Below are 23,908 nucleotides of genomic sequence, written 5' to 3' on the forward strand. Positions count from 1 at the left end.
CATTCTCCGTAGTAGACTTCCCTTCTTTTTCCAAGTCATGTGAATGGCACTTGCTGCAGCCCTCATACCTCTTCTCTTGCCTCTAATTCCTACATTTTTCTTGGTTTCTGCAGTGCAAGTGGTCATGGGTCATATTTGTTTATCCTCTGAATGTACTCAGCTTTCTCATATCTACCAAGTCAGTTTACCATCCATCCATTTGCTTTACACCTTAAGTTTTGTTAACATCTCTCCTTTGTTGTTGTATTCATTTGATTCTTGTCTTATGGATCACTCTTTTTTTTTTAATTAACTGTATATCTTAGTGGGGTTTCATTTATTCAGACTTCTATTTGTTCAGTCTGCCTATTTAGTCGGAACCTTTGCAATGGTTTTCCAATTATGCTCTTTGGTATATACTTATTTGTCTTTGAGGGGATACACAAGCATCAGAGAATATCAGTGAAAAGTCACATCATATTTTTTTTCCTTTTTTTTTTTAAATTTCTTTCCAGCGTAACAGTATTCATTGTTTTTGCACCACACCCAGTGCTCCATGCAATACGTGCCCTCCCTAATACCCACCACCTGGTTCCCCCAACCTCCCACCCCCCGCCCCTTCAAAACCCTCAGGTGGTTTTTCAGAGTCCATAGTCTCTCATGGTTCACCTCCCCTTTGAATTTTCCTCAACTCCCTTCTCCTCTCCTTCTCCCCATGTCCTCCATGTTATTTGTTATGCTTCACATCATATATTTTTGAAAGCAAGTGGCTTTTGGAATTTTTTCAGTTCTGTCCCTCACTATACCTCCACATGCACACTGTCATTCAGACACATCAGCCTACTTGTACTTTGCTTATTTGATACAGTTTTCTCTGGGCTTGGAATTCCCTTCACCTTAGCTAAAATCTCACATTTTAAAATTTGGTTCCAGTGCCCTTTATTTTGGAAATGTTTCCCTACTCAGCCCCAGGGTGCACATCATTTACTGTCTCTTCATTCTCCATTTAAATGCCTCTGCTGGGCTCTGATAATGTCTTTTGCTCCTTGTTTACAATATTTACCAGTGTATCATAATATTTGATTTTCTTGCCTAGTCTATAAACTAGACCGAGCTCCTAGAGGACAGGGTCTCTGTTCACACTATGTCTCCATTCCCTGTACTACAAAGTAGGCACTCAATACACATTTGTTGAATTAACGATGACTAGGAATGCCACTCTTGGAAGTGATCTATTTTTTCTCATTTTAGGAAGTTTGTCTTACTGGAGGTGCTCTCTTCACAGTTGTGACTACTCTATGGGTTCTGGTGATCAGGAAATGATCTGCAGAGAATGTGTGTATTATGTGAAACATGGTGGTTATCACAGGTCAAGTGCATGTGCACGTGCATGTTATTGTGACACAGGGCAACTTGATGAGCCATGGCTCAAGCACAATTTAGACATTCTCAATTCTATATACTGCAGGTGAAATACATTTCATGTTGAAACAAGTGGGTAATTATTGAGATATGGTTGATTATTAAAGCATTGCCTCTTGTTCAGTCTCTGTTGATGATGCAAATAGAAAACACAGCTAAAAATACCACAAATGATATGAATAAGTGCGTCCACCCAAAAAAAAAAAACAAACCAAAAAACCCCTAAAAACAACCAATTAGCTTGAACAGCTGGAAACATAGTTCGCCAGGATATGTATTTACCAACATTTGAATAATACTGCTTCACAATTTTTTTTTGTTGAGGGTAATAACATCACTCAAATCCTAGAGGGAGCAAATTTCTTTATGCCTGAGATTTTTCTAAGCATTTCCTCCCTTCTTCTTCCTAACATCTTTTTTTTTTTTTTTTTTTAAGTAGTCACCACACCCAATGTGGGGCTTGAACTTATGACTCTGAGATCAAGACCTAAGGTTAAGAGTCAGATACTCCACCATCTAAGCCATCCAGGTATTCTTCTCCCCATATGTCTAATCACATACTTAGAAATCTACAGTATGGAATGTCAAATAATTTCAAGGACCCAAGAGGGAAAATAGGGAGGCAATATAGTAAATCATATAAAGCAGAAGTCTGGGCTTAGACTCCCTAAATTTGAGTCCCAAATTCAGTAGTACTATGTGACCTTGGGAAAGTTACTTAACCTCCATATACCTCATTCGTGAAATGGGTTATAAAGATATATCTTAGTGTTGTTGTAGGAATAAGTGAGATAATGCCTGTAAATTTCCTGAGACACGCTTAACATGTCATAAGCAATTATTGCTATTATTCTTTTATACACTTGAGGCCAAATAGTAGTGTTGATCCTTTTTCCAGGCATGATGCTAAACTTTATTTCCCCCCCTGTACTGCAGGAATCATACTGACCTATAGTCATATCAGTAAAATAAAGAACTGTACCAAGATCTCCCATGTGTGTTTGATTAATGCTTCTTAGCATTTGTAATCCCTGTGTGCATTCTAGAATATAACTTTTATTTCTTGTTGAAGAAAGGGAGTATTTATGGCTAATGGAGGAGTATGTCTTTTCATCAATATCCTGCTTACTTCCTATATTACATGAATTTTTTTTTCTAGGTTTCATTTTTAAAATTTGAACTTAAAACAATCTCAAACAAGAAAATAAATTTTATTAGATCAACCTACAAGATATTTTGGCCAAATATCCATGAAGTAATGTCTATATTATAAAACCTAATGCAGAATGTCAGAATGGCTTCCTGCAATCTCATTGTGCTCTTGACGTGGTTTGAGATGTCATAGGCTTGAGCGGGTAAGTATATTATACGTGAATAATAGCAGTTCAAGTGCTTCAGAATAATTTTCTTAATTTGTGTGACCCCCTTTCCTCTATTTTGTTTATGCTATGGTTGGTCAGTAACACCATCTTTCATATATTTCACGAAAGCAAATTTCATCCCTGTCTTGATGAATTTGATAAATTCCGAGAGTTCAGAGTAAATATAGCATATGTTTACTTCTGCATATGCATATCTATACTTGGTAAAAAATGACAGTCTGTGGAGACGTTTTTGTAAATGAAAACACTAAACTCCTATTATTATTATTGTTATTTTAAAAAGATTTTATTTATTTATTTGACAGAGATCACAAGTAGGCAGAGAGGCAGGCAGAGGGGGTGGGGGGTGGGGAAGAAGGCTCCCTGCTGAGCAGAGAGCCCGATGCAGGGCTCGATCCCAGGACCCTGAGATCATGACCTGAGCTGAAGGTAGAGGCTTAACCCACTGAGCCACCCAGGTGCCCCCAAACTCCTATTATTTAAAAAAAAAAATGTACTGTACAAAAACAAGCCACCAAAGCTAATATTGCAAAAGGAACCAAAATGGATATCAGATAGGCTGGTAGAATCTTAGTGGCTAGACTCCATGAGTAAACACTAATAGGACAAGGCTATTAGGGAAATGTGATGGAGTTCCCTATGAAAATTTCTTTTCTGAGTGAAATTACCAGGTCTATTGATAGGTAAAGGGAAAGTTTATATTCCTTATGAGGACTTTCAAAAACAATTTGAAAATATTTTAGAATGTAGCTATCCTAATAGCTATAGAACTGGAAAAAATGTTCTGTAATGTAGAGAGAACTGGCTTACAGGTTGAAGATAAATAGTAAGGAGAAACAGACACCTCTTTAGGTAAGAATTTTTTAAAAATTTATTAACACATAATGTATTATTTGCTTCAGGGGTACAGGTCTGTGAATCATCAGTCTTAGACAATTCACAGCACTCACCATAGCACACACCCTCCCCAATGTCTCTGTCACCCAGCCGCCCCATCCTTTCTCCTGCTACCCCCCAGCAACCCTCAGTTTGTTTCCTGAGATAAAGAGTCTCTTATGGTTTGTCTCCCTCCCCAGTCCCAACTTGTTTCATTTTTTCTCTCCCTACTCCCCACCACCCCTCCGCCTTGCCTCTCAATTATCATATGATATCTCTGATATGGGGAATTTGAGAGGTAGGTAAGAAAATTAATAGTGTTGTATGCTAAGATTTGGAGGAAGGGAGTGAAAGGGTGTACATATCAAGAAGCAGAGAGGGGACACCTGGGTGGCTCAGTTGCTAAGCGTCTGCCTTCAGCTCAGGTCATGATCCCAGGGTCCTGGGATCGAGCCCCACATCGGGCTTAGTCAGAAGCCTGCTTCTCTCTCTCTCACTCCCCCTGCTTGTGTTCCCTCTCTCGCTGTGTCTCTATCAAATAAATAAATAAAAATATTAAAAAAAAAAAAAAGAAGCAGAGAAATGTGATCTGTTTCCACAAACTGACTCTGATTGTTGAGCTACGTATAAGTAGGACAGCAAACTGCCAAGGGAGTTTGCGGCTACTCATGCGTCTTCTGTATTCCCGAGGGTTAGGAAGTGGAGCTCTACAAGGGTATTGCTCTGGGATCATTAGGGAGATTTAAAATCCGATATCCTTCATGGGAAGTCTCCCTCCATTATCAGTAGCCGTTGGAAGTGTGTCATGGTTCCAAGCAGTAAAATCCACCCTAGCTTAATTGTGCAGTAAAGAAGCTTATTAAAATGTATTTGGCCCAACAAAGAATCTCCAGTAGACCTAAGAGATGTCTGGCTCAGCCACTAAACTAAACTACCAGAAAAACACTAAACTACCAGAAACAATGCCCACACAGACCTTTGTGGCTACTCTATCAGAAGCCCCACTGCTGCCACCAGCTCGTGCAGACGGGGCACTTTGTCCTGGACACTACGGCTTCACTGAAGATAGTGGGCTGGACCGCAGGAGTTCTGGGACTTCTGACCCTGGAAAGCCAGCTCTATCTGCTGCCATTGCTTCCTGGAAGATGGATTACATCTGCATCTGCTCTCTCCTGGTACCAACTTCCCAGACTGAAGTCCTGTGTTGGCAGATCGCATGCTTTTCCCCAGGGGCAAGCTAGATTGGAGTTCCGGCTTCTCTGTCAGAGAGAGGGGACTCAGAGTGTGTGAAAATGTTCAGACAAGAGTGTACAAAAGAGGCTGGATTGCCACCAACATGACAGATACTCACTAGACCCGCAAAAGCGGTAGAGGAGTGTTAGCACCTTTGTATACCGATTATTTAACTAATGCTGATTTGTGTCTGTTAACTGTATTAACAAAATACTGCAATATGAATACATGCTCTGGGTTTTAGGTTATATGGAGAGTGCTGAGAGTGGAACAGAAGATGATCAAAGCTAGAAAAAAATAGACTGTTCACTTGCTCCTTAAAACTCAATATATTAGAATAACAGCACTTCAGAAGCACTTGGAAGGTCATTAAAAGATGAATACAAACACATATTTTACAGATTTGAAACTGCAACTCTTCTTTGGATAAACTTGACCGTTTCTCCTTTATTCTTCGTTGAACTGACTGCATAATGCTACCAGCGCAGTTTCCCACAGTTTCCTGTCTACCTGTATCATATACTGTCTAGGACTAGTATATGGTTTAAAAAAAAAAAAAAAAGAATGTTCACTGAATAATATAATGGTATCAAGTTGCAAGAAGGGATGTCTGGATATGCTCACACCTTTTTAGAGGCAGATATAATTATGACCAATGTTCTTTCCAAACATGTCTTATAGTTGGTGGGAGGCAGTGAATTGGCCATGGGTAGGAGCAAACTGAAGTGAAGGCAACTACACTGTATGGCAATTTAGGTGAGGGAGAGGTTGGCATGTCTAGACTGGCTAAGAGAAAGGCTCAGTGCCTGGTTTTGTTTTTTTTTTTGATTTGGATGACTGGTGGAATGGTTATTGATGGCTAGGGTAAAGTTGACATGATTACCTCAATTTATCTTCTAGACAATTTTATTTATGGCATTTCTAAGAATGTTGTCAAATACTTTATGTAAGACATTTTCAGATTGGTAGTAAAAGGGTTTTGATGTGATTCAGAGCATATTACATGTTCTGGTATGTAACACATAACACATTGACTACCTATTATCCCTTTGGGAAATGATTGAAGTGTTTGTTTTAATTTAACATATTGGAATATAAGGGCATTCTTTTTATTTTTTAAATTTTTATTTATTTTCTTTTAAAGATTTTATTTACTTGAGAGGGAGAGAAAAAACGAGAAGGGGGAGGAGCAGAGGGAGAAGCAGACTCACCACCCAACAGGGAGCCCCAACATGGGACTCAATCCCAGGACCCGGGGATCACGACCTGAGCCAAAGGTAAACAGTTAACCAACTGAGCCACCCAGGTGCCCCAAGGACATTCTTTTTAAATAAAGGGAAGCATTCTGCTGCTAACTCAGACTTTATCACAACCAGTGACATGAATCCTCTAGATTAGAGCATTATAGAATAGATTATTATGGTATTATTGAAAACACCTGATACCAAAATGCGCTGTTCTAAGGACCCATGTCTTGCCAGAGATTACACAGATCTCCAGCTTTATATTTAATTTTATGTAGTGGGATATGATTCATCCTAGGGTCAGTGCCTGAAAGATGCCAGAAGACAGCTGCCGAGTTTTAAGATCACAGTTGAGGTTCCCACTGAATATGCTTCTTGAGGTCTTTTATATAAGAATTTGAATGATGCTGAATTTGGTTAGCTGTAGTTCCAGGAAAAAAGAACTGTGAATAATGTGTCTTCTGTTGAGAGAAATTGGAACTTCCTACTGTGTGTTTTTTCCTTAATGTCCAGAGAATTAAGAGCCAGATAAATCGTCCAAGTGCTAATCCTTGACCAGAGCTGAGGTGCCTGGAAGCCTTGCAGCTGCCGGTCCACCCAGCGTCCATGTCCTTCTTTATTTCAGTGTCTCCACCAGCATTGTGCTAGTTTATAAACAATTACTATTAGTTTTTTTTTTTTTTTTTTGGTGAAAGACCAAGTATGTATTTACTGCAAGAAATATGGAAAAAATGGAAAAACACAAGATGCAAAAATCAATAATTTCTCATCCAAGGATAACTACTGTTATTACATGTTCTTCAGTATCTTTTTGTATGTGTGTTATTGACTGTATATATGCTAAGTATGCTTACTCACAACTATTGCCTTAATTAGGACCATGTTTATCATATTGTTTATAAATACATTTGATATCAAAATACCTCAAAAATATACCTAAAGCATTTTTCCAACTCATAAACTTTTTTTAAAAAAACCACGATTATTCTTGGCTACACAGTATTCCATTGTAATGAGAGACAAACATTAATTTTAATTTTATTAATTAGTATAGTCAGACATATTATTTCCATTATTTGCCTGTTGTAATTAACTTTGAGAGAAACAGCCTTATAAATAATTCAGCTTAGAAATGGGATTATTGGATGGAAGGGGATGGATATTTGTATATTTTTAAGGATCTGTTTCTGTATCACTTACATCTGAAGTCTTTACATCTAAAGTTAAATGTTGGATCACTTTCCTTTCTTACCAGCTGTTGACATAAGTCTTGCGTTTCTTCATGCTCTTAATAATTAGATTCTCAGCACTAGATTGTGAATTGTGGTATCTTGTTTAAATGGAAACTTCTTTAACTACTAATGTATTGGCAACATGTATTTTCATGTTTACCATTTTGATGAATTATCCCGTATTCTTTCACATTGTTTGAATCTGCGACCCTAATTTCTGGACTCAAGGTTACAACCAAGTTCCAGTCTTGACTCTGCTAACTAACGGTGGGGACTTGATAGAACTCAACCTTTTGGGGTCTCTGTTTTCTCATCTAGATAATTTCAAATATATTTTTGTGCTCGTAAATCAGTTTGATATCTTCAAAAACAAAGATTTGATTGGTGTCACTCAATTTTTGTCACTCCTTGCCAATATCCTCCAGTCTAGACGGAGATGGCTACTCTGGGCCCCTGTTCATTAGTGTTTCTTGTCGTGTGTGGCAGTGTCAGCCATTTGGCTGATAGATGAATTCCATCAACAGAGTATGTGATCATTCTACCAGACACCAGCATTATGCTTCATTGGGTTATGTCAATCTCTGGTTTAGGGTTTAGTGTTTACTAGTCTATCATTGACAAGCTCTACTGGGTTTTTAGTCTTATGGTAAACATTACTCAAGTGGAGAAACTTGTAGTTGTTTACTAATGAAAAATTGAATAAGTGATTTCAGTTGATTTATAAAATAGCCTGACTATCTCAGAGGGTGTCTTGAAAAACAAATGAAATAATATATAAGAAAATATTTTATTATGGGGTTTGAGACAAATAGTGGTTGTTCATGGTCAGATATTGTCACTGTAGTTGTTCTGTGGTAGCTTTCAACATTGAGTAAGTGTGAGGAGTGGCATGTTTTACATGAAGTAATTTCCTCCAGGTTGTCTGTTGTCATTAGTTGGTGTAAACTCATGATTGGTTTCTTGCATTCATGTGGATGTGGTCTCAGAGTTTGTCGTTAGGACTTTGGCAAGTTTGGTGGAGACTAGCAAACTGATCTAAAGACATTCTCAGAGAACCAGAAGTAGTATGTGAGCTTCAAGTAACTGTTTTCTTACATTGTGGTACCAATGATGAAAAACCTGTGAAGATAGGTCACCAACACTAACTTTGATCCGGAAATCGTTTTAATCCAAAATACAGACTGAGTAATCTGTAGTGTAGCTTACTCATGCTACATGAGGAAGGAAACAACATAATTAATATCATCTTTCAATAAAAGAACAGTGAGTATATGGTTTCTTTTTCCATACAGATTTTATGTACGTGACTAAATTCCTTTAAAATATACTAAGTACTTGATTTAAGATTTTAATAATTGTCCTTCCCAAACAACCTCCCAACATGGCATCATAAGAAAAATAAAACACCTTTAATGCCAAAAGTCAGTGAATTACCATACAGGTAAGGCAGAAAATTAAGAGGACTGACAAGGATGCTGGTTCATCTCTTGGCTTCTTGGTAATACTGAATCTCATTATTTAGGATAAGTGTCTTCTTTTGGTTAAATGCATTGTGCATAGGAAGTTTATTTAGTGTACTTTTTTGAATAAAAAATATTCCAGTCACCTCACACAATTCCTTAGATGATTTCAGGATTGCACTGAGCAGTTATCCAATACTTCAGGCAACGGAATAAGTTTTCCTGGGATCTTATACCAGTATTGGTATAAGTAGTTGTAATATTTCATTTTTATGTGGAACATTCTCTGAGCAGCTCCATTGTTGTAAGGGGTTGCCTTAAAAGAGAGTATGTTCTGAAGGAGAGTTTGGTGGGATTAAGATGAGTAAGAGTGAATTTGGTGGCCCTGATAACATCACGGCACTTCATAAAGGAGGGAGTTGGTAAGTGCTTCATTCCGACTTTCATCTGTCCCCTGATACTAGTGTGGAAGCATGCATTGATGGTTATATCTGATAGATGACTTTTCAACTTAACTGTTGTTTTCTTTTTTCTTTATTCAAACCTGTTAATAGAGCTACCTCTCCCCCCATTTAGTTTGTTGCTGTCAAATTGATGAAACTTTTGACAACTGACACTCTGTCCTGCTGTATAAACATTCCAGATAGTCTAGCTTTCTTAAAAGCTTTTAAAGAAAAACACTATCTGCTTACTTTTGCACCTAAGTTTATAACTTTTTGATGTGGTGAATATTGTAGGATATGATTGAAAGTTATTAGGTAATTCAGGAGTAATACTTTGTTCATATGTTCTGTGTATTTTGGAGGTTAGGACAAATAATTTTTCTCTTTAGGCTCTATATACTACGTTATAGAAAGTTCAGAGTTTTCATGAAGCAGGACGTAGAGTCCAGTTTTAACAGTTATCTCTGGAGTAACTTTTATTCTATCAAGTCAGAAAGACACAATTAGACAACTGAAGCCAGCAGATGGCACTCTTACCTTTGTGTGTATTTGGAGAGCTGTTTGGGCTCTCGGAGAAGTCACACAGCCAGATCTCAGAAACTGTTGAGGATTGCATTTCCCTATTTTTATTTGGACACAGTTTTATAACAAAACAATAAAGTTATTTTTACTGTTATAGAGAAAAGGGGATGAATGGACAAAATCATTTCTATAGATAGTCTGTTCAATTATTTGTTAGCACGTGAAATAATTAAGATCCATATGGATGAAAAATGTACTTCCTGCAAATGCAAGTTCTATATTGTATCAGTGTTTTTCTCCCTTTATTTGTAACTCGCAATCTTAATCTGATAAATCCAGCTGTGTGGACAATAGAATGAGAACAATGTCTCTCTCTTCCTTTGTTTTTGGGATTTCATAATATCCTAGAATCAAAAAGTTTTAGAGTTGCAAGGAATCTTGGGGATCATCTAGTTGAATACACAGACTTTTAGAGGAGGAAACTCATGGCCCACAGAGGTTAAATACTTTGTCCAATATGAAGGTTGAGATAGTCACTTTCAAGTAAAAGCAGAAAATGGGCCTCACTTTTCTCCTCGCCAAAGCTGCCACAGGAACCTAATGCTCTGTAATTGGATATTCTCTGCTGTTCTCTGATGGCAAGACAAGGAAGATTTGGCCCCTGGACTTACTGGTAGAGATGGGTGGGTTTGCCATGCTTGGTCTGCTTTTGCTTTGTCTCACAAAATTTCTGCACAAAGTAGCTAAGATTCTAGAAATGTACCTCAGATATATCTATGTCCAAATCAGGCAAAAAGGTATGGCAGGAACAACCTTTGCTCTTGGCTATTACTAACTTAAAGAGGGCTGCATACCTCTTTAATCAGATTTAATATAATCAAAGAGGGGGGCTCCCAAGACCTAGGGTAACATCCATGTTTTAGGTATAAAATGTTAAAGCCCCGAGACAGCGAAGTAAGCTTAACTTTAGCTAGTTCCTTTGCTTGGGAGATATCTGTGGAGCCAGGGAGCATTTGTAGAAAAGGAGTCCAGGATTAACAGGATAAGGTTTCCAGTTAGCCTGAGGCAGGGGGGATGGGGGAGGTGGGTGGAGGGTAGGGGGGGACTGCCACAGTAAGGGAACTTCAAAATTTTCAGTATGGTGCTGAGATGCAAAAAGTGTCTCATTTCTCTATTCTGAATCAAACCAAATACGGATGGCTCCATTCACCTCCCTATCAGGACACCCAAACTCAAGCTGTTTTTTCAGGAGACCTTCTCCTCTTCATCCCCCTTCCTCAGAACAGCAGAAAAGCCAAGGGGGTTGAAATCATCGGGAAAAATTGGACAAGGGGCCATTATTCTCTGTCCTGGTTGATAGTTGCTGAGGTATTTGCTGTTGAAGCTTGCGGGACCCATTTAAGAGTGGTTCCCCATTATTGTTCACTTGCTCCATGGGACGTGAATCATCCCCAGCCTCCCATCCGGAGGGATCCAGCTCTCCTCGGGTCTTTGGGGGCAAATCCCCCAAGCCCGCCACCACTGAGACCATATGGCTTAATTTACCCCAATGGGTCTGAACCACTGGAAAGTTTCCTTTCTTTCTCAGGGCATTGAGAATACAAAGGCAGATCTGGGAGAAGGAAAAAAAAAATTATTCTTTTGGCCAATGAAGTGTTCAGCAAGAAGGATAAGACAGATTTTAATTTCTCAGTAATACGGCATGTTTCATAAGGCTACACTTTACTCTAGCCAAACATTTTTGGGATTGGTGACAATATCTGAGGAGGTGAAAGGAAAATTGAGATTCACAGAGGCTGCTGCTTCTAGCTTATACTAACCAGGCCCTCAAGCACCTGCTGGGTGAAAAACAGGTTGAGTTTAAGTGGAACAACTGAATTAAGATTGGAGTGTAAGGGGGAGTAAAGATTAGGTTTTTGTCCCCCTCTTCTAGTGGGCCTCTTCTAGTCTGCAGCTGAAAAGGATTACTGCTGCTTAGTGGTTCTATTGCCCAACTTGATTTCTTATCTTCTCAGGAATTCTGAGCTTCCAATAAAATGGAATTCACACTTCCTGCCTGCTTATTCCTCAGGGATCCTTGAGAATTCCCAGGATTAATTTATGCTAAGTTATTTTTTCCCCCTGGTCAATAATAATACTAATAAGGGCTATCAAGATGTCATGTGGACCACTGAGCACCCTCACCCCCTTTTTAAAGTTGTTCTTGGTAATAGACCAAGAACTGAGATAAAATATCAACTACTAGAAAACTTCCCAGCGAGGCAGAGGAAAACAAAACATTTCAGATACCCACCTGCCTTCCTATATGGTGGTGTAACGTGGGCTTCATCTTCTCCATCATTTTGGTGGCTGTGTTTGGGTTTATTGGAGTGGGTTCATCTGAGCTTCTGAGAGCCAGCTGTGTGCATGGCTTTCCAACGCCGTGGTGGGGGCATCGTGATGGTAACTTGAAATCAGCCATTGTGGGACGATTTAGAAGGAGGGGTGGAGACTACAATTAGTAGCTGATTGATAACATTTATCAACACATTGCTGACTAAAAACCACATTTGAGCCCATTTATGAAATAATTTATTTAAAAAAAATGTCTGCGAAGACCTGGAGATTTTCCCTTCAACCTTATGTGAAAAGAGTGTCTCCAGAGAGATTGTGGGTGATTCACAATGGGAGGACTATTCATGGCCTCCTCTTCAGCATACATTGATTATAATTTTAAAATGCCACCCCTCTCTTTGTTTAATAAAAGTTAATTGTGTGCCAGTGACAACCTAGAGTGTACCACAGTTCCACTCTCTAAAAAGAAAGATGGAAGAAAGCAAGCAAGAAAAATCTTTTGATTCAATGTTTTACAAAGGTATATGGAGAGAAAATAAGGAGTGTCATTTTATTTTTATTGCAGGTAACCTCTGTTTTTATGAAGAGCTATTTGTACCTTAATACTTATTATCCCCACCCCCAGCTTTGGTCCCCCTCAGCTCTGTCGAGGTAGGTCCCATTACACCTGAATTACTTTGACAGTTACTGCAGATTTTAAAAAATCTTGTGCTAAGCCTCAGAGGACCCAAGGTGGATTAAATGGAAGGATGAATTAGTGGCTGCTAAGTATTGTGCTATTGAAAAAAGATTCCTTTCTTCTAAATACCACCACCTCCACAAACAAAAACAATCCTGTGTCTGACTCAGTAGCGCCGTGTCATCATCAAGCTTTCTTTTCATTAGAACCATGGGGAAGGGCAAAGAATGATTTTCCATATATTGCTATTATGTTTCATAGCAGAATTGCTGAACAATATATATTTTTAGTAGAGAATTATGTTAGGTCTCCAAGAAGTTTAGGTATCAGAGGTTACTCTTTGGAAAACAAAAAAAAGTCTCCCGTGGGAAGTTAAATGAAACGGTAGAAGGACTTTCCTGGGTGTGGAACCTGGCATCATTGCGGTTGTCCTTGTGTTTGCCGATGTTCACACATTTCAGACTCAGCTACAGAGCTGTGGACTCACCAAGCAGTGTCCCCAGAGTCTGAAGTCATCCATATAGTTTTCTGACGTTAGGAATATTTTATGTTGGTTTTATTCAAATAGCTCAGGATCCAGTGTGAACCACAGATACACGGGAGCCCTGAGCCTCCATCCAGAGCCCGGAGGGAGATCTGCATATGTGTGGCTCTCCGCATGTGGCTGGCTCCCCTCCTCCGCCCCTCCAGGGACAGAGTCTGATTGGAGTACCAGAAACTTACCAGTTTATAATTTATAGTCTTCTTATGTCTTCTCTCCCTAAAATGGTTATTACGAAGTTATCCTTCATTTCTTGTATCTTATTAGGAGTGAAATTGTGGATGTTTAAGGGTTAGAATCACACTGGTACCTGGGTTTTCCTGTGAACCTGAGCATGCCAGATCTTCAGATCTTAAAGTTCGTGATCTTTAAGCCAATGTAATTCTCTAATATTAACTAACCCAGCAAAATACAAGAGAGATGCTTAGAAGTTCTGACACATTATAAGAATAATGCTCTGAATTTTTGACATCTGGTCTTTTAAGTTAAGATCTTTAGGTTCAATCTATGTGTTTTCATGCATTGGAATTTATTTATGAAGGCAGTTATTTGACAGACATTTATTGAGACCAAAAATACATATGTGAAATGAATTAAGAGAAACCTGAAACAACTAAGAAACTATAAATAATAATACCTAACATTTACTGTCCATTTTTCCTGTGCCAGGAACCGTGTTGAGGGCTTTTAAGAAATTATCCATGGGGGCGCCTGGGTGGCTCAGTGGGTTAAAAGCCTCTGTCTTGGGCTCGGGTTGTGATCTCGGGGTCCTGGGATCGAGTCCCGAGTCAGGCTCTCTGCTCGGCAGGGAGCCTGCTTCCTCCTCTCTCTCTGCCTGCTTCTCTGCCTACTTGTGATCTCTATATGTCAAATAAATAAATAAAATAAAAAAAAAAGAAATTATCCATGGAAAAAACCTAGGATCTCACAGCTTGTAAGTTCTAAAGCGAGAATATGAGCACAACTGGTTTGAGTATGTGGGCTTAACCCTGTGCAATACACCTATCACATTGTCCAAAATAGTGTGAATGGGCATCAGAGGGATAGCTGCAGAGTGATTGGAGAAGGGAAGACTTCTTGGAAGACATAAATTTGGAGCCAATTTTGGACAAATGTTCCTGTGGCTTAACGCCATTGGATATATTAACAACTTAAAGTGCATAGATTTGCAAATTTGAAGATCATTTTAAATTTTGGAAGGAGCAAATGGTACATGTGTTAGCTTAAATTTGCAGGCATAAATAATTTATCACCGTTTCCCTTTCCTTCATTTCTCCAATCCATCATACCATCACTGCCAGCATTTTCATGAACTGTTATTTCAGCCCAAATACCTTTCCACCATCACCGTCCCAATTTGGATCACAAATTCATATTCATCATCTCTTTTGCTGTTGGTCAACAGAATGCTTTCATGATCTTAGCCCTTATCATGGTGTCTGGTTTTTCATAGGTTCTTACTGGTCGAATGAAATTCTAATGAAAGAGTATCTCATTTTTGTCTTAAATTCTTCCTTGTTTTCAAAGCTGCTTTAATTTTATTAATCCAACTTTGTCATTACAAACTCACTCTACTCTTCCCCTTACAAAGAGGAAAGAGATGTATTACTGAGCTCTTAATGAGAATGAGAAGGGTAAGAGGCATTACTGACATTTCCAAGACTTATGCGAAATGCAGTTCTGAGACAGGAGACTCACCCTCGTGAAAGATAAAAAGTGCAAGGCTTGCTGATGCTCATTTGTGTTTAAACAGCGTATGCTGGAAGGCTGTTCTATCGGTGGCTGCCAGATTGGATCTGTTGATGATTTGACTCTGAAACTGTTCAGTAGAGTGCCTTTACAAGTGGTCAGGAATAAGCTAACTGCTTCTTTAGACTGGACAAACATTTCTTTTTGGACTACACTCATGCCTTTCCCAAAGGGACATTGTCACATAATGTTTGCACAAGTGCTTCCTATTTGTAACTTTGCCAGGACCGTGTCCTGTGTGATTCTGCTTGCATACCCCAAACTCCCTGAGTTGCCAATATTCAGACATCATTAATGACCTTACTAATGCCATTTGATAAGACATTTACATCATTGCTTGTCTTATATCTTATTCTTGACACATATTGGAATGTCTGTACTACATTTCCCCACATCCTTCATTTACCACATATTTGTTTGATGGGGTGGTTTTGAGTTGTTAGTGTTCTGGTACTTTTAATTCCTTTTTGGCTAGAACCTAAGTGTTTGGTTTGCCAGGTCATGAGCCTTGCACCTTGGCAAGAAAACCACTGCAAAGGCACAGTAATGAGGAATATTACTTATTAAGAGGTCCCAAGTAGTTTATCTGCCTACCTCACTGTTACTTTGGGAAGAGTTCCTTTTCTTCTCTGTGCTTCTACAAAATGAAGAGCTAGTTTGACCCCAAAGCCTATCTGCAACTGTTGTCTGGTCTTGTACCATTTCTAAGTAATTACATTTCCACAGTTGTTCTCCTCCATGGGTTCTGAGTTGCTGATTCACTAGAATCACTTACTTTCTTAGTAGAAATAGCTTCTGCCTCAGATCATTGTCACCTCCTGGTGCCCTGATACTTGTTTTTGAAATCTGTTTAGATTCCCAAGTGGCAACTTTCTCTTGACCTCTGGGCCATATCGTCCTTAACTTTGAACTTATTGAACCTCCTGTTTTATCTTAGAAATAAGATGCCTGGTCTATCTTAGAAATTCTTAGAAATTCCTGTGAGAATATTGGTCTGAGTCTGGTAAAGGGGATGTTGTCCTCAGTGCTTCACTCAGTGGTTAGGCTCTCCTTTTTGTTCTGTTTGCTGTGATCTTTATGAAGTAGTTAGCAAAAATAACATGAATTCACTTTTTTTACTGTCGATTGTTTAATATGCACATGTACACTCAGGACATTTAAGGAGAGCTGTACTATGCAGCTGTATCCACTACAGTGTGTACTTCTTGGTTATCTTCTAAACGTCCCCATCCTCTGCTTTATGGCTGCATCCTAATTATTCTGAAGTGGTATTTCTCATCCTCGGCTACATAGCTGAATCATCTGAGGTCTTCCAAAAAAACAATGTTCCAGTCCCACCCCAGATGTACAGAATCAGAGTCTCTGAAGTGTGGGATCTGGGAGTTTAAAAAATTAATCCCTAGCTGATTCTAAAATACAGTTGTGATAGAGAACCATAGTTTCAGCCAGTCAATGTTTTAGGACAGTTTCCTTGGTGGCTGTTGTTGGTGAACTTCTTATGGTAAGGAAGCATATTCAGACTTAAAGGCCAAGTGAATGAGGAAATGTGTGTTGCCCCAGTTGCTACTGGCTGTCTTCTCATGACCAAGGGTGAAGGTGATGCTTCGGACCGTAAAGCAGAGAAAGTGGTCTCTGATGACATCTTTGAGTGATTGAATCAATTAACCCTGAAACTTGCCCGACCTTTGGACTCCCGTTACATGAGAAAATAAACTTCTAAGTCAAAGAAATTGGGATCAGAGAGATTAAATGGTTCATGGAAGAAATAAAAAGCCAAGTCTTACAGTTCAGTTTTCTTCTGCACACTCTACGAAGTTAGCTCTTAAGAAATTGGTGAGTTATAGACGAGGTGAGAAAACAGTACCTGCTCCCAAGAAAGTTCCAGTATCTTTGTGGAAGATAAACCACAGTTGTTAGGAATGGTACCAAATGATCTTATAACAAACTCTGGCAGCATGTTTGAGTTTACAAAGAGTTTTGACATCTGTTATCTCTTTTTATCCTCTCAAGAAACTCTTAGGTAAGGATATTAGGAATACTTACTTTACAACTGAGGAGATTGAGGCTCAGAGAAGATTTACTATTTGCCCAAAATGATCTAGTCGGTAACTGAGCTAGGAACTGAACCCAGGTATTCAGACTCAGAATCCAGTGTCCTTTTTGGGTGCCTCTTGTTGTGAATGCTCTTTGTGTTTTGGAATTCCATGATGTCTTCCTTAACTTGATATAGACACACAAAGATTCAGGAGAAAGTGATGCTGTACTATCCCCAGGTGCAATCGTCACTTGGCATACACATGAATTTACTCTACATGGGGAGTTGTGGATTTCTGTTTTTATATCTAGAATGTGGATGAAGTTCACAGGAATTGTTGAGTTCAAGGGAGGGAAGTGTTATCTTGGGAGACTAGAATGTAGGGTTTCTGTGGAGGATTTAATCTGGCTGAATGGCTTAAGATTACCCACCAATGGGAGTTGATACTCCTATTTTATTTCTTTATTCATTTCATTGTCTCATTTTGTGCACTTTTGCTCATCGTTCAATGGATACAGTAGCCAAAGTCTTGATAAACACAGAATATGTGGAAGTTTCTGGCATCTGTGTTCTAAAGCTTTCTTCTCTTTCCCCCAGTCCCACCAAATTCATAGCAAACCAGTTACCTCTGTCTCTAAACTAAGCTGCTTTTGTAACTAGTTTTGCCCCTAACTTCCCACAGCATAAAAAGAACAGCCTAGCAATCTTCTCTTTGTATGGCTCATAATTCTGGGAAGATAGTAAACCAATTATATAGTGCAGCTGTACAAACATTTCAACTATAATCTATGGAGTTCAGATCGTGAACACATTTTCATTGTCTTCTCTGCCCATATGGAATCTCATTGTTTCTTTTAATTATATTTTAAAATTTTGTTTATGTAAGCTGGAATGTTCTTTAGCTGAAGTAAATTGAAGCTACACTTGAAATGTTGAAATGAATTTTTTGAGGGGAAAACATTTTTGGGAGAAAACTTATTTAGAATGAATACTAGTATTTGGGAATGGAAACGATTGAATTTTTGAGTCTTGTTTAGACTCTGTCAGCATAAGATTCCCTTTCATGTTTCTTAGCAGTTACTTAGTGGGATCGCCTCTTGGGATAGGTGCCTAGCTTAGAAACCCAAGTCTCTCTGCTAGAGGTATAATCATTGCACTGAATATTTATGAGCACTTACTATAAAGCAGAGCCTACTTCAAGCACTTTATGTGAATTAGGCTATTTAATCTTCAAAATGGCCTGATGATGTGCTTATAGTTACTATCCCCGTTTTGCAGACAAGGAAACAAAAGTATAGAGAGGTGAGTAAATTGCTTTGTCATCTACCAAGCCAGTGTTTAAACCCAGGTATTTAAAATCAGATCAAAACTTCTTTTTAAAAATTTTATTCTATTTTTTCAGTGTCCCAAGTTTCGTTTATGCACCACGCCCAATGCAGATCAGCACTTTTAATTATAGTGTTTAAATACCTTCCTTCAAAAGGAAGTAACCTATTTAATTGATTTCCTTTAAGGGGCCTCTTTCTTTCTGGAACCAATAACTGGTTGACCAGCTAACTAGTCAAGCAGTCTTAAAGTGACAGTGACACAGTTTTCTGTATCTCATTACCAAAAGGCAAACTGGGAGAAATAATTTCCTGGAAGCAATTAGAGAAAGAGAAGTAAGTTTTGCAGCTCTATTTTAAACATGTGGACAAAATTACCTGTTAAATTTTATTTCTTTCACTTTTGATTCTTGAGATGTTTTCACTTTGCCTATAATAAAAAATAGAACCATCTGTTGAACATTCCATATTCCATACTTTTGACTTTACTGCATCCTCCTAGGAAATACTTCATTGAGTTTCAAGGATAAATTCATTTTTTTCCCCTCCAGTTCATACTTGTAATTCTCTAGGAAGTGACAAATTTTCAAATGAATTGCTTTAATTGGTTGCCCGTTGTTCGCATGTTCGGCTGTGTTAGGAATGTAGCTTTTCTCTTCCTCAGAAGACAAGTGGTGGATTAGTGCTGGCTAATGATGAAAGGAATAAACTTCCTAAAAAGATGTTTCTTTCTATAAATCTGACTTTTCCCATAGCATATTTTAGATACTTTAAGGATGAGGTGCAAAAGAAAAATGACTTTTTAAAGCTCATGTGTTTAGAGAGCCAGACCTAGAGTCATTATCTTAGGCTAGACCACTTTCAGCTAAATTTCACCCCCTCTCTCATCTTGATTGCTCTTTAATCTTTGTAGATTCTAGTCAAGCATGCTTCTTAAAGGGCTTGTCATTTATATTTTTGGAAATATACCAAATACAAGACCTGCCATGTTCTGAGGACCTGAGGAACTCCTGTTCTGGCTTCTGTCTAGTTCTTGTGATCCGGATAACGGGGGATGATAACGCTCTAAACAGATGAGTCACACAGTAATACAGAAAAGAGAAAGCTTGACAAATGGAGATGCTAATTAGCTAATTTGTCGACCTTGACCTTTGTTAAGTACTGCCTCCATTGAACTGTTATTCCTACATTTCTTGGAGGATTGCTGCGAGAAGCATCCTTATGAAATATGATACTACATTTGTATGTTATTAAGGGGGGGTGCTGCTATTAAGGAAGTTGCCTATAACATGGCTCGGTGCCCCATTAGGTAAGTTGCATGTGAGAATTCCCAGTTAGTTCTAACTGCAAAGAAAAGCTCTGCTTTCTCTGACAGACCATGGCATCTTTAGTTCTCCATTTTTTGTTTTTGGCTTTTTTAAAAACTTATTTATTTGACAGAGAGAGAAATCACAAGTAGGTGGAGAGGCAGGCAGAGACAAACAGGGAAGCAGGCTCCCTGCTGAGCAGAGAGCCTGATGCGGGCCTCAAGCCCAGGACCCTGGGATCATGACCTGAGCTGAAGGCAGAGGCTTAACCCACTGAGCCACCCAGGCACCCTAGTTCTCCGTTTTTAACAACAAAAATCGATCATGATTTTCTTACTTCTGGCTAACTTAGAAAAGTGAATTATATAAACACTTAGGATTTCAGTACTCTCTCTACTCCCTATATATGCCTTAAATTTTCCCAGGAATGATTTAATATTATTATTATTGTTATTGGTAGTTTACTATTTTATTAGATGTGTTTTGTTGTGTGTTACTTAAAATTCTTTGCAAAATCTAGTTGATGTATTAAAAAATCTATCAAAAATTTATAAATTGTGAGAATAACAACTGGGTGAGGAATGGATTTTGTCCTTTATCTGGGAGACCAGATTTTTTCTTATAAAAGAATTTTTTTCTTTTTACTAGCAAGGAAAAATATTTCCTCTACACTCTCAGGTTGCTGATTGGAGGCCTGCTAATTAAACTAATTGAAGATTGGCAAGAGAGGGGCACCTGGGTGACTCAGTGGGTTAAAGCCTTTGCCTTTGGCTCAGGTTGTGATCTCAGGTCCTGGAATCGAGCCCTGCATTGGTCTCTCTGCTCAGCAGGGAGCCTGCTTCCTCCTCTCTCTCTGCCTGCCTCTTTGCCTGCTTGTGATCTCTCTCTCTGTCAAATAAATAAATAAAATCTTTAAAAAAAAAAGAAAGATTGGCAAGAGAAAAGCCAGATTTTAGGGGTGCCTGGGTGGCTCAGTGGGTTAAGGCCTCTGCCTTCGGCTCAGGTCATGATCTCAGGGTCCTGGGATCGGGCCCCACATTGGGCTCTCTGCTCAACGGGGAGCCTGCTTCCCCCTCTCTCTCTCTCTGCCTGCTTCTCTGCCTACTTGTGATCTCTGTCTGTCAAATAAATAAATAAAATCTTAAAAAAAAAGCCAGATTTTAATATATGATTGTATACAGGTGTTTACGGAACATGTGACTCAGGAAGCAGTTAGAATTTGGGGCTCATATACCATCTTAAAGGAGAAGGGCACTTACAGGACAACAAATGACTTTTAGGAAAGATAGATGGACCTATAGAATAGATGGGAGATATGATAGTTTTGTGAGAATGTTTGTTTAGGCAGTTCCTTATCCTGGTGCCAATTCTTTTCTCTGGTGATAGGAGTCATTCTTCCCTGGTTATGAAAGTCCTGGGGAAGTATGAATTCTTTTGGAAGGCTCTGCTTTTAGGCAGGTAAAGGGAGTTCAGAAACAAAACAAAACAAAACAAAAAAACAAACAAAAGCAAAGAACTCTTCACAGTGGTATGTGTTGGATCTATGTAGTTTGAAAGATCACTGCCTTCAGGAAGGGAAGTTAATCTGGGTAGACCATTTAACATTGCAAAGTTTGTAGGTTAGAATGTTAAATGGAAAGGAGTCCTTTCTTTCTGCACTTTTATTTTGCCCTTTATTCATTTTGCTTTTAGTCTACCTAGACTCCCAGGCTCCTAGTTTCTTTATTCATGCTGGAATTAGAGAGTTAAGTACTGAATAAGGCAAAAGTTAGTTCAAATACATAAAATTTGCTCAACCAGAAATACATAGTATCTTCTAAAAGTATGCTGTAGTATCAAGTCCAGAGTACATTCCCAGTCTGTCTACTCCTTTTTGTCTCAGCTGTTCACCTATTTGTTTGTTTCTTTAACTAAATCAATTCCCATTTATACTGTAATAATTTCTTAAATTATCCCTTTACTTCTTTTCTTGCATCCCTGCAACCCCGTCCATTTGTCCTGCAATGTGGATATGTGATCTTTTAAAGGTAAGAGAGATTACTGAAAGTTGGAAAGCTTTCATGGTTCTCTACTATCCTTAGAACAAAACTCTAACTTCTCAGCATGGCTCACAAAGCCTGGTGTGACTTTGGTCCTGCAACTCATCTTAGGCCTCATTCCATCTCATCTTCCCTTGTTCATTGCCTTCTGGATACAGAGGCTGCCCTTTTCTTCCTGTAGTTCTTGCCTAGGACCTTTATGCAAGGTGTTTCCCTTGCCTGGGCTATCTTTGTCCAGATTTTCTCATGATTGGTTCTCATCTTTTGAGTATCACTTTCCCAGGGAAAGTCTTTCTGACCCTATCGTCATCCTCTCTTACTCTACCCACTTTCTTTCACATCACCTTGTTTTATTTCCTTCCGATCACCATTGCTATCTGAAATGGTTTACTTGTTTCTTGTCCATCTCCAACACAGAATGTAAACTCAATAAGACTAAGACACTGTCTACTTTATTCTTTGCTGTAACTTTATTACCTTCCTTCATCTGTACTTATGGGTGATTGATTGAGTGAATCATGTCAAAGAGAAAACAAAAATGATTGTACCACTTTCTAAATAGAGTGATATTTCCCATTTAGATAGTAAATTAATGGGACAGATGTGGAAATTGAATTTTGAATTTATTTTATATGAATATTTAAAAAATAATTTTACTCAAATGCATGGGGAGACTTTCATATATATAATTCTTAAAATTCTGAAATAAGCATAAACTTTTTAAAAAAGATTTATTTGTTTATTTTAGAGAGGAAGAGAGAGCATGCACAGGAGGGGCAGAGGGAGAGAGATAATCTCAAAAGCAGACTCTGTGCTGAACTGAATGCAGGGCTCTATCTCACTACCCTGAGATCACAACATGAACTGAAACCAAGAGTTGGGTGCTTAACCTATTGCACTACCCAGGTGCCCCACGAGCTAAGATAAACTTTCAGAAAGTTAGAAATACAATACCAGAACCATTTGATAGTGTGTTACTTATTCCTGAATATTTTTAGGTGTATTTTGTGCTAAAGGATATTCTCCTGTTTAACCAGATTCAACCACCAAATGAAGAAATGTACATTGATACATTAATCTGGTATAGTTTTCTGAATCCATTTAAGTTTCCTCAATTGTTCTAATAATGCCACTTTCAACCAAAAAAAAAAAAAAATCCAGTACAATCACTTGTTGCACTTAGTTGTCGTTTCCCTTGAGCTTTTTTCACTTCGGAACAGTTCTTTAGTCTTCTTAACTTCACAGTCTGGACACATTTGAAAAAAAAAAAAAGGCCAACTATTTTCAAGGTTGTCCCTTAGTTTGTGTTGTCTAATCTTAAGATTAGGCTCAACTGTGAATTTTGGCAGAAACATGCCAGAAGTGATGCTAAGTTCCCTTCATTGATATATATATTTAATTAAGGTAGTGTCTGTCCCACTTTTTCAATATAAAGTGGAAATACTTCTTTTGTAATAAGGAAGTACTTTATGAGGAGGTACTTTATAAAATATCATTATAAAATATCTCTTTTTCCATCAAACTATCAATTTATCCATTTAATTAAATGTATTTATTTCTCACTTTCTTAAATGTGTTATATTCCATTGCTATCTTTATTTAAAATGTTGGTCACATTGCCCCCAATTTAACCAGTAGAAACTTGTTCAAGCTAGTTTCTATGTCTTTTTGACATATCTTCTTCATCTTGTGTGCTTCTTTGCTCTCTGGCATAACAAGATGTTCTAGGCTCATCTTGTATTTTCCCTGCTTTAATTTTGCCTATAATCAGCCATGTCCCCAAGGAGCCTTAATTTCTTTTAGTGGAGAATGGTAATTAGAAGCCAAGATCTGGACACTAGGTGCATTCCTTGTGATTGAGATGTCATTACTTCCAGGCCTTTGCAATAGGCAGATCTAAGGAATAAAAATTACATGTAATATACATACTTATATCTCTATTTATTTCTCTCTATATCAGTATCTGTTTATCAAAACTATAAATTCACACAATTCCTTCAATTTCAGTCTTCCTTAATTATATCCTAATCTGTCCCTTTGGGTGAATTTACATGTGATGGCTTTTCAGCCTAACTGTACCCTAAGTCTGGTCTGATCTTCAAATGA

This window comes from Martes martes (genome assembly GCF_963455335.1).
Source record: "Martes martes genome assembly, chromosome: 8".
Lineage (NCBI taxonomy): Eukaryota > Metazoa > Chordata > Mammalia > Carnivora > Mustelidae > Martes > Martes martes.